This window comes from Castor canadensis, chromosome 9, assembly GCF_047511655.1.
Source record: "Castor canadensis chromosome 9, mCasCan1.hap1v2, whole genome shotgun sequence".
NCBI lineage: Eukaryota > Metazoa > Chordata > Mammalia > Rodentia > Castoridae > Castor > Castor canadensis.
The window spans coordinates 152,164,546-152,173,135 of record NC_133394.1 but is presented as its reverse complement, the minus strand read 5'-3'; the positions used below and the strand labels follow the sequence as shown (position 1 = coordinate 152,173,135).

General features: G+C 55.9%; 1 protein-coding gene across 1 annotated transcript in view; it reads left to right on the top strand.

The window, feature by feature from the left end:
• Positions 1-351: 351 nt before the first annotated feature.
• Positions 352-8,590, top strand: part of Ablim2 (actin binding LIM protein family member 2) — a 139,685-nt gene continuing 131,446 nt past the window's right edge. Inside the window, exon 1 of the transcript XR_012435883.1 lies at positions 352-506. The gene's annotated coding sequence lies outside the window, so the exon portion shown is untranslated. The remainder of the gene's footprint in view (positions 507-8,590) is intronic.

Below are 8,590 nucleotides of genomic sequence, written 5' to 3'. Positions count from 1 at the left end.
AAAAGCTGCTCCGAGCTCGTTTTTCCATGCATCGCCCTCCTAGCGACTCCGCGACTCTCGAGAGCAGCACTGGGGGCCTCCAGCCCGCGGAGACAGCTTTGCAGAGCCCTCGGAGCAATTGCTGGAGGCCGCCGCGGCCGTGGCCGGCCTGCGCCTGCGCGGGCCGCGGAGCCTGCTGGGACTTGAAGTCCGCGTGCAGGGCCGCTGCGGCGCGAAGGCGGGCGGCGTGGGCTCGGCGCCTACACTTCCCAGGGTGCGCCCCGCCCGCGGCGCTGCGCGGGGCGGAGCCGTTCGGAGGGGCGGGACGGGGGAGGACGGGGGCGGAGTCGGCGTGCAGAGGGGCTGCGGCGACGGCGCTGCAGGGCGGGCGCTGACAGCTATAGCGGAGCCCGCTGGCCGACAGGCGCGCGGAGGATCGCGCGGGCGCCGCACCTGCGGGCCCGGGCGTCGGGCTGCCACAGCGCCGGGACCATCCTGACTCCAAGCTACAGCGGAGATGAGTGCAGGTGAGTTTTGGGGACCGAGGGATTTGTGGGTCCCCGAGCTGCGTCCAGCTTCGCGAAGGTTGGGTGGCATTCCGAAGCTGCACCTGCAACACGGGGATATCGCCCAGCGGCTCCACCCAACTTTTGCTCCAGGGTTTTGCAGCCGCAAGGGGCCGGCACGCAGCCCCCTATCTCTGCGCCGGGTGCGCGCAGCTCCATGGGACGCGAAGGGGATCCTTTCCCGCTGCGCCAGCCAGGGTGGCTACGCAGGGCTGTCTGGCAGGCGCCACTCCATTGCTTCTCTTGTTGGTGCCCGGGTTGCTCCAGGCTGCAGAAGGAGGTCGGTGTCCCGGTGAGGAGCCCAGGGCCACCCCAGTCCTAGCCACGGAGATATATGTGATGACAGGCGGGATTTTGCAGCAGAGGACGCCGCCCTTGCGCGGTCCCCGCAGCGCCTGAGTCGGGGGCGGCCTGGCCGACCCTGGTCGTCCGGGTCTCGCTGCAATAAACCTGGAAACCCGGAGCTCGGAGTAGCTCCGTATGTGTGTCAGACTAGACAGATCTCCGAGCATCTTCTCCATCCCCTTACCCCTGCGCATCTCAGCCCTGCCTCTCCCACCGCACCCTCCCACCCGGATCTGACAGCCTCTGTGCAGCGCTGCAAAATCCCACGTCGCCCAACCCATCCGCGCCTTGTGCTATTGGAGAAACTGAGACCTAGATCTGGGAGGCCTTGGTGGAGCCTGGCCGGGGAATAAGCTCTTCTGACAGCCTCAGCTCAGGGCTGAGGGCTGGTCTCTACACTCCCCAGCAGGGCAGGGAGGGGGCTGTCTCTATTTTCTAGGGTGCTACCTGAGGCTCATGGGGTTGGGCTAACACAGCGGGCGGGATTCAAATCTGGGGCCCTTTGACTCCAAGCCTGTCTTACCTCTGTCTGCAGTATGGCCCCTAGCCATGGTGCAGAAACCTGGGGACAGCTGCCTCCCTTTGGGGAAAATAGGCCAAGGAGCAAATGAGCATGCAGTGACAGCTCAGTGAGGACTCTCCCCACCAGGAGGGGACACTGTGGGGGAATATATCTCCTCCTAGGGGAGATTGTTTGTCCCCTCCCCCTCCTAGCCAAGAAAGGAGGGACTGCTGGCTGCAGTGGGCGTTGGAGAGTGGCTGAGAGCAAGTGGCAGGCTTGGAGGCAGAAGCTTTTGGAACAGAATTTCTGAAATGGCCAACCTGTTATGTGGGGGTGTCTGGGAGGAGGGCGCCCTGAGACTTGGCAGGACCACCAGACATTTATCTAATGGCAGGTGGGGATAATGGCTGGGTACACACCAGCTAATTTCATGCTCTCTGTGACCATAATTGATACCTCTGGTCCCTCCTATAATCAGGAGCCCTGGGAAGGAGCACAGGTACCCCCGCCCTCTGTGTTTATGGTTATTGTCCACAGGGGAGGGTCTGGGCCACAGGGGCAAGAAGACTGGGCTTTGACTTGTGATGTGTGCCTGGTGGTCTTCCCACTGGCCTACTGATCTGGACATGCAGTACTGCTGGTTGCTGGGAGGGGACAAGGCACAGGGTGAAAAACCCTGCACATAGAGAAGCTCTAGATGGTCATTGCTAGGTGACCAAGCCCACCTCCCTTCTCAGTTCACTATGGAATGGAAGTGTGAGTGCCCTCCCTCCACCTGTTGCTCGTGTCCCACGCTGGCCCCAGCTGATTATGTGCACAGCAGGGATTTCACCCACACTTTCTGTGGAGCAGAGTGGACATTGTGATCGCTTGTGCTTGGCATGTGGACTGTAACTCTCAACTGCCGTGCACATTGACAAGTCGGGAGCTTCCGCCACAGGGAGCAGCCTATTCCCACAGAGGGCTGACATCATTCTGGAGCTTGGCACCATCATTCTGTGGCTTGTCATCACCTGTCCAGTGTCCCAGAGGGGTGGGATGATGAGAGCCCAGGGTGACTTATACAACCTCCTGGGCCAGAGGCTCAGGACCAAGGCTTATCTGTGGTCTGATGACCCAGGGCGTCTCTAAGCATTGAGGCCTTGAATTTGCCATTGTAGCTTTGGTTGCATGATGATTTCAGGTGGCCAGGGAAAATGTTTAGACATTGCCATGACAAGGTGGAAGGAGATAGGGGTTCATGTCAGACAGGCTAGATCCAAATCCAGCGCACTGTGTGGTTCCCTGTGCCTCAGTTTCCCTAGTTGCATGGAGTGAATGCCTTTAACTCTGGGGTGTAGAGCCCTGTAGATGCTGATGAGTGTGATGGGTGCCTCATCACACCACAGCCTGGCTGGTGGTCAGTCGGGCCAGGGAGGCAGAAGACAGCTGAGCTGGAGCTGGGCATGGGGTCCTAGTGTCAGCCCTCTCATCAGTGGACACTGGATTCTTGGGCAAGCCCTCCATACCCACTGAGCCTAGAGTTTCCTCTGGATGGCTGGAGGTCTGGCAGGTGGGATTTCCCCACTGGGCAGAGATAGTGGGGTGTTTGCTTCCATAACAACGTGCCGTAGACCAGGTGCTGCATGGGAGTTTATTTTCTGACAGTGTAGAGCCCCAAAGGCTGAGATGGAGGCATTAGCAGGGCTGGATTCTCTGTTCTTGGCTAGCAGACGGTGTCTTCTTCCTGTGTCCTCACATGGTCGTACCTCTGTGTATGTGTGTCCTGATCTTCTTATAAGGACACCAGGCAGACTGAATCATGCCCACCAACTGACTTCATTTTACCTTAATGGCTTCTGTAGGCCTGTCTCCATGTGCAGTTACATTCTAAGGTGGTAAGGTTAGGACTTCACAGTAGGAATTCAGCCCCTCCAGAGGTAGAGGGCCTGGAGGGCTAGCACAATTGGCTGTTGTGTTAGGAGCTGAAAGGATCTGTGGATGCTCCAAGCCCACCCGCTCACACAGAGGGGAAACTGAGGCCTGGACAAGGACAAGCAACCATCCAGGGTCAAGGAGAGGGCATGGCAAAGCCAGATGCTGAGGCCCGGTCCTCTGACTCTCCCAAACAGAGACACACACTTCGGCTAACACAGAAGGGTAGATGATGATGGAGCTACAGAAATATCCAGTTAGGCATTACTATAATAGCAGAAAGTTAGGAGCCATCCAACCGTGCAGGTGAGTGATGGATATTACTCATTCATCCATTTGTCTCTCCATCCATCCATCCACCCAACAAACACTCAGCATCTACCATGTGCCTGCATTGCTCCAGGACCTAAGATTCAGCAGTGGACAAGAACGTGAAAGTCCACAGTCTCTTGACACTTGCATTCTAGTGGGGACGAGTGGGAGACTTTGTGTACTTAACCATGTGTGTGATTACCTTTTAACGCGAGGAGAAAGTGTGTAAGAAAACCAGTCTAATTTAGAAACAGTGGAGGAGCAGCTCCTCAGATCTCAACTCCACAAAAATGGCAAAGGAAGAAAGAGAAGGAAATACATCAGTGTGTCTGTGGGAGCTGCCTGCTGTGGAAAGAGGAAGAACCAGGCTGTCACTTGCACGGACTTTCCGGGGCTCCTCATCATTGGGTGGTGCTTCTTTGCAGTGAACGCCAAGTATAAAGAAAGCAAGTGTTGCTCTGACTCTCACGAGGACCTTCAGTGGCTTGGGGACACCCATGATGTGAGCAGAGGAGGATTCCATAGTGAGGGGCCACTGTCATTTGCACAAAGTGGAGCTGGTGTCTCCCCATCCAAAGCTTGACAGAGCCAAGCACAGGGAACACTCTGTGCTTGTCTTCCCAGCATGGTGCCATTCTGGGTTTACACAGAATTGAGACCCCCCTGACCTTGACTTTTACCCAGAATCATATCTGGAAAGGACCCTGGCAACCCATGAGTAACACTCTGTGGTTCCCCATGGTCCCCACTGAGCTCTGACCCATTTCCCATGACTTCCAGTGCTACTTCCTAACTTGGCCACCCAATATCCTATTTTTAAAAATAGTTTCTGTTTATAAGGTAGTTTGATATCTTCCAGAATCAAGTGTTGAGTTTGATGAACTCTTGAAAAGTCTAATCTGACTGTCTCAGAAAAGGGAATGTCTCCTGATGTGTGCAGAAGTCACCTGCCCAACAACTGGGGCTCCCAGAGCACATGGGTGCAGGAGATCTTTATGCCAGCAAGAGAGAACAGAGAGGCCAGAAGAGGAAAGGAGAGGGAGGCGGATCAGCTCTGGGGAAGGTGCCTGTCCCGTCACTGGGCCTTTAAATGGGTACTGCCTGTCCACAGAGCCAATCCAGGCCACTGTTGCTGGCACTAGCAGCTGCTGGGACTTTGGGTTGCTTACCCAATACCCACCCTGGCCTGGAGTCCACACTCTTCCCTGCATAGACAACTTGGGGCCCCTCTGTGTGCACTGCCTCCATAGGACTTGGTAAGGGTTTCCCCAAACTCTTGTGCTGGCATCTTGGGTCTGCTCTCTGCTTAATCTTCCCAGGGTCTTGGGGGAACTGAGGGAGCCGGGCCCTCAGCAGCCAGTGCAGGGCAAGTGTAGAGACTCGGAGCAGCTGAAACAGCTGCAGCAAGAAGACCAGGTGACATATGATGGCTTTTGAGGATGGTCACATGGGTGTTTGGAGCTGTGAGAGCCCAGCAGTTTCCAGCTTTAGCACCTGGCTGCCCAGGGTTCACGGGAAGCCCCGAAGCAGCAAGTGCCCCACGGAGCAACCTGAGTGCAGCGTCTTTGTTTACTCGGGAATGTTTCTGTTGTAGCTCGGGTATCTAGCACTGGAGGGGACAGGCTTAAATGTCACAGCAGCCGTGGCCCATGGAGTGCTTCCTCTGGGCCCCAGGCCAGACCTCATAGTTTCTCCTGGGATCCTAGGCTGCAGGTGCCACTGGTCTCCCCCCACTGACAGATGGGGAAACTGAGGCTCTGGAGGTTCCAGCAGCCCGGTGCTGGTGGTTGTCACAAAATTTATAAGTGGCAGAGCTGGGATTCAAATCCCAGTGGGCCTGACTGAGCAGTCTGCATATCTCTTCCACCTCTGCACTTGACTGACAGGGATGAACAAACCGTTCCCCCCAGGTGTGGGATGGGTCCTATTGGAACAGACCCACCTCTTTTGGGGGTATCACTATGGTGCTTCTTAGTGGGGGGTTTTTGCACCATCTGCTCAACCAAGCATAAAGCATCATTCCATCTTCTAGGTATGGCACCTGCCGCACAAAACCAGGAAGGCAGAGCCAGACCAGATCTCTTGTCATCACCTCTGCCTGCTGTGGGACTCAGGCCTGGGGTCATCACATGGCCCCAGGAGTCCACTCTAAAATAGCTTGAACTATGGGACAGATTCTCACCACACTGAGCCATGGGCCTCTCTAACCTCAGCCATCTGGTCCCAGCTCTCTCTGATCCCCCACAGCCCACCTGTCCTCCTGGAAGTCAGCAATCAGAGCACCTCTGCTTGGGTTTCTCTTCTGGCTCATACAATCCAGCCGCCCACCAGGGTCTCTCAGGACTCACAGTGCCTGCCTGGACCTCTGTGTGACCTCTGTAAGAGTTATCCTCTTACCCTGTGCCTCAGTGTACTTGTGTATAAAGACAGGCCATCCTAGAGCACACACTTGTTTCTGGCAGTCCCTGTCCCATGGGCTGAGCTTGAGGCCGATGTCATTCCAAGAAACGCCCCACTAGCCTTGCTCACCTAACATTTCCATGTACTTTGCTGGCGGCCTGACGTGCTCTGGCCTTCTTGTCAAGGTTTCCTAGTGGGGAAGTTTCTCCTTCCCTGCCAGGTAAGAGACATCTGCCTGATATCTGATCTGGGAGCACAGCAGCCACAGTCTTTGTTCTGTGGGAGGGATCAGGGTAGGCAGAAGGTAGGCTTTGCCTTCTGTGAACCTCACTTTTGCCTGTGTGACTCAGGGCAAGCCTCGTGGGTGCCCAGGATGGTTCTGGTGTTCCTACCCCAGGTGGGCTTCCGGCTGGTGATGAGCAGGTGTGCCATGTATGAGAAGGCTCTGTGGGGGTTCTAGGTCACTTTTCCTCAGCTGAAGGTTCTCAGCATGAGAGACAGTCTGCAGGCATGGATGGCAAAGTGGCCTTCTGGTCAACCTTGCTGAGCTCCTGTCCCTGCTGCTGACTGTGCCCCTCTGAGCTAGTTGCTTTTCTGCTCTTTGTGTCAATTTCCTCACCTATGAAGTGGAGATCACTTGCTTCTGGAGTTAGAGCGATGAGGGCCCAGTAGGCATCAGAAAATGGGTAAATGGTCTGTGTCAGCAGGCAAACACCTTCTGTGTTAGGGGACAATCCTGAAGTTGCATTCTGTCCTCTCTACATTTGGCACTAGCTACTGCCTAAGCCAGTCTGTGGTTCATCCTCCTCCCTGCCTGCTCCCTCCTGACCCAGTACTATGCAGCCCTGTTTACATCTCCCATGATCTCCAGAGACCTCCTGGCCCCAGGGCACAGGGAGAGGTGCACTGGTCCTTGGGGCCATGTTTTGAGTCTCCGGGCTGAGCTTGCTTGGCACAGCAGCCATGGCCCCCAGCCTCTTGCACAAGGCACATACTGCACATCTGGCATCAGGCTCTTCACACACAGGAGCAGGCGGTGCTGGCACCGTGATGCCCAGCAGACCAAGGAATTGATGCTTAGCTCACTGTGAGGCAAGCTGCTGGCTCCTGTCCCTGCTGATGTCTGTCCTCGGGGGCAGGCCAGGCCTCAGACTTGCTGCTCTGTGAGAGCCACACAGGCTGCCTTGAGCCAGGGAGGTATCTCCTGACACCTGTCAGTGGAGAGTGAATGAGCAGGGATTCAACCTTATACTCCACCTCCTTCTCTGTCCCTGTCACTCTGGGACCAGACAGTTTCTCTCTGACCTCCTGCTTCTCTAAGACTTCAGTGTCCCCAGGATCTGACATGGAAAATGACACCTGCAAAGCCCTGGATGGTGCTGCAGTGGGCACCAAGTGCCAACAAGACAGAGTTCCAAGGACATCTAGATGACCTTCCATATGGCAGTCAAGTTCAGATATCTCCATGCTGTTCTGGCCCTTCACTCACAACTGTCTCTTTCAGGTCCCCAAATGGATGCAGTGGGATGTGGTGCAGTTGGTCACCCTGGAAGGGACCAGGAAACTCAAGAGAGAGAGTGAGGAGGGTGCAGCAGGAGGAAGAGAGGCAGGAAGAGTGTTGGGATGGTGGATGTCACTGTGGTGATGACTCAGTCCCTCTGTGTCCTCACAATCACCCCAGAAGGCAGGAAGCTGGTGTGTCTTTCCTGGCCCCATCCTCACGGGGTGGTTCTGGGAGCACAAACCCTGCCTTGGGGGGGTGAGCGAGCTCCTGCAGAGCTGGGAAGCCAGATGCCAATGGTGAAGAGAAGCATTGCTGCAGGTGTGGAAGGGCCCATGTGCTGGGCCAAGAGGTGGGGCGAGGGTGACATCTCTGTGAAGCTGCCACACCCCAGTGGCTCCTTCAGGGCCCGGGTATTGTCCAGCGTTAGGCTAGGCAGAGGCTTCTACTCTTGGCAGCTGTCACAGGCCTCTAAGGGCTCAGACCATTCCAGAATGTTCCTGCATGACTCTTTATGAGCACCTTCCCTGTGCGAGCGCTGTTGAAGTGAACCCATTTGCCTCTCCTCCCGCCCGCCCTTCTTGGAGCTTCAACTTGTCTTCCTCTCAGTGTGTGAGGTTCTGCCAGAGCTGTGTGAGGTTCTGTCTGAGCTGTGTGAGGGTTCTGGTTCTGCCAGAACAGCACAATGGCCCTGAATCTTTCTGGCTCTCTCAGCACAGCCCCTTCACGTCCCTTCCCCCTTTGAACTTGGAGTTTCCTGCTGCAGATGGGGTCTGCTCATGGATGCTGCCTGTCTCGGAAATGCCTCCTCTCTGATGGTGTGAGGGCTGGATCATAGCCTCCTGAAGACATTCCTAACTCTTGGTTCCTCTCACTAGTAACCTCTACAGAGAAAAAGCTGCATTCAGCTGTGACTAAATAAGATCTTCACCAGGGGAACATAATTCTGGGTTATCTGGATGAGCGTAAGATACAGTCACAAAAGTCTTCACTGGTGAGAGGTAGGAGGTCCTGAGAGCAGTTCTGATGGCTCCTGTATAGGGGTGGACGCAAACAGTGGACACACAGCCC